This window comes from Arvicanthis niloticus, unplaced genomic scaffold (genome assembly GCF_011762505.2).
Source record: "Arvicanthis niloticus isolate mArvNil1 unplaced genomic scaffold, mArvNil1.pat.X pat_scaffold_752_arrow_ctg1, whole genome shotgun sequence".
Taxonomy (NCBI): domain Eukaryota; kingdom Metazoa; phylum Chordata; class Mammalia; order Rodentia; family Muridae; genus Arvicanthis; species Arvicanthis niloticus.
This window is the reverse complement of record NW_023046353.1, coordinates 1,373-4,566: the sequence shown is the minus strand read 5'-3', so window position 1 is coordinate 4,566 and position 3,194 is coordinate 1,373. Positions and strand designations below refer to the sequence as shown.

The 3,194-nt window shown below is 36.2% G+C and overlaps 1 pseudogene; it reads left to right on the top strand.

Annotated features, from left to right (window-relative positions):
* Positions 1-331: 331 nt before the first annotated feature.
* On the top strand, positions 332-2,849 carry LOC117702394 (olfactory receptor 8B3-like; annotated as a pseudogene).
* Positions 2,850-3,194: the final 345 nt, after the last annotated feature.

Sequence of the window (3,194 nt, the reverse complement as noted above, 5' to 3'; positions counted from 1 at the left end):
CATATGAGGCAAGTTGGTGTAGCTATTTTAATATCTAACAAAATAGATTGCAAACCAAAATTAATCAAAAATGAGGTGAAAGTACACTACATATTCAGTTTCATGGAAGACCAGGATGCAAGAACCCCATGACAAATTTTCAAACTACTCACAAATGATGAGTACATAATTGATGCTCAGTTTCTGTGTTAATGAAGGATTCTGTGTTGCCTGATCCATCTCCTTGCTGAATTAACAATGATTTTTTTTCATTCTCCCTGGAGGATGTTCAATCCCTCAAGTTGAAGGAAACCTTGAGTAAAACATCAATCCCCTAAGGAAATGATGACACATGAAGGTCCAAGTTGTAGCTGGTAAACCACTTATTTCCCTATTACACATGAAAACTATACTCTAGAGAAGTGTGATTTAGTAGCTACTCTGCTTATAAGGGAGTGCATGATAGCATTAATAGCACATGAAACTCTGACTTATTAAAGGTAAATATGAAGATAATTTTTTTTGCTACTTGAGATGACCATAACATGATAAGTTATGAGTTTTAGTTTAGATATACTAACAGAATTTACTAGAGATGTATCTAGGATGAAATTGTTCTTCCAGGACCATTCAAGTAGGTAACAATGAGGAAACACTATACTTTTACTTAATAAGTAAGAAGTTCTGAATTCAATTCACATTACTGTCTTGATTTGGGACTGAAGTACAAAGAACTAAGATATGTCAGTCACTGTTTTCTACTTTGTGCTGTACTGAGACAAAATAAAACTGATATAAGAATCAGCTCAAAGTGTGACTTGGAGACTGTTTCAAAGACATTTAGAACCTTAGACTAGAGAGAAACTTTAAAGAGATTCTTCTTTTTGGACAGAACTTCACTATTCTTCATTCATGAATATTTTTCTACCACATGGGAGTAACTAAAAATTTCAAAAATTATTCCTTATGCTTTAGAACAATATGTTGATCTCATTTCCTCACAGTCTAACCTGTGTAAAAGACCAACACACACTGTCAAGGTATATACCTCCAATCTCATCAATGAGGAGAGATTCAAGAGTAGGAAAACCAATGATGATAACAGTGGTTGTATCTTGGCTCTGTTCTCTCCTTTCTGGTCTTTGGATACTCGGTATTTTCACAGAGAAACATTGACAGTCATCTGCAGAATGAATGTGATATTGTATTTAGTTACTTATCTTGTTTATAACTGAAGGCAGAAATCATAAAAGCCAGAGGACAGATGAATATAAGGAAAAAGTGTCTTCGGACACAGCAGGGCATTTGCATACACAAACTTAAAGGAACTGTGACAGAATGCACAAGATCTCTGCAAGCTCAATCCAGACCAAATCCTAGCATAGAAAGAGGAGTGAGCCAAGAAGCTCTACCCTTTGCTAACAGCTATTGGCAATTGTAAGCTGCTGGTAGGAGAATCAGACTGCTTAAGAGAATAGCTCCTGCAGCACACACTAACAATAATATATGGACCAACACAAAAGAGCATGATTTAAGAATAAAAAAGATATGGAGTAGGGTAGGTAGAAAAAGAGAGGGTAAATATGATCAAAATAGGTATTAAATAATAGTGTGTTGTGTGTATGTGTGTGTGTGGGGGGGAAGAGACAGAGAGACAAAAACCAGAGAGCCAGAGAGACAGAAAGACAGGCAGACAGGGAGACAGAGACATATGGACAGACATAGAGAGAGTGAGAAAGTAAAAAGAATTTAAATGAGAGAAACACCAACAACTAAAGGAAAAATTCATGTTATTGATACTCTATATGTTTGAAAGACTGTTGTGGGAATAGTTGTATTTTCTTCTAACATGATTTCTTTTTGCCTGTGCTCACAGATTCCTTTATAAAGAAGAATGGGTTTTTGAAACATGACTCTTCTGTGACTGAATTCATTCTGGTGGGATTAACAAGGAACCTGATCTCCAGTGCCCTCTTTTCATCCTGTTTCTAGTGATGTATGTTCTCCCTGTGCTGGGAAATCTGGGTTTGATTAGTTTAATTGTACTGAATTCTCACCTTCACACACCAATGTATTTTTTCCTCTTTAACTTGTCCTTTATTGACCTCTGGTATTCTTCTGTGTTCACACCCAAAATGCTAATGAGCTTTATATCAGAGAAAAACATTATATCCTATAGAGGATGCATGACCCCAGCTTTTCTTTTTCAGTTTTTTCTGTATTTCTGAATGTTATGTGCTGACTGTAATGGCCTATGATCGCTATGTGGCCATCTGTAATCCACTATTATACAATATTGTTATGTCTCCTAAATTATGTTGAACCTCATACTTTGGCACATATATGATGGCATTTGCTAGTGCCATGGCTCACACAGGATGCATGCTGAGACTGACCTTCTGCAGTGCCAACACCATCAATCACTACTTCTGTGACATCCCCCCTTTTGCTTCAGCTCTCCTGCACCAGCACCTATGTCAATGAGCTGGAGGTATTTGTTGTTATAGGCATCAATATCATTGTTCCCACCATCACCATCTTTATCTCTTATGGTTTCATCCTCTCAAGTATTTTTTCATATCAGTTCTAAGGAAGGCAGGTCCAAGGCCTTCAGCACCTGCAGTTCCCACATAATTGCAGTTTCTCTGTTCTTTGGATCAGGTGCAATTTATGTATCTCAAACCATCTTCTGCTGAGTCAATGAATGAAAGTAAAATCTCCTCTGTCTTTTATACCAATACAGTTCCTCTGTTGAATCCTTTAATCTACAGCTTGAGGAACAAAGATGTTAAAGTTGCCTTGATAAAGACCCTGAGTAAGAGACAGTGTTGATCTGAGTGTCTTTTCTCATGTAGCTATTGGGCTTAGAATACCAGTTTTATTAGTTCCATTTGTGTGGTCATTATCATATATTTTTTGTTTTCTTGTTTGTAGGGTCAAAGACATTTGAATTTCATTTCAATAATTTATTTCTGTTTTTCTTATAGATAATGGCTTTTTCCCTTGCAATTGCCATAATTTCTCTTCTTCTTCACATGTAATTAAGAACTCTAGTGGAGAAATTTAGGTATTCAAAAGTATGATAATTTTTGCCATTTCTTCCTGTGAATAATGATTAATATTGGACAACCATGTCATTTAACGTGTCAAGGAAGTAGAGGAATTCAGTTGTACCGGCTTTTAGAAACATGCATTTACAGTATACAGAATGTTTC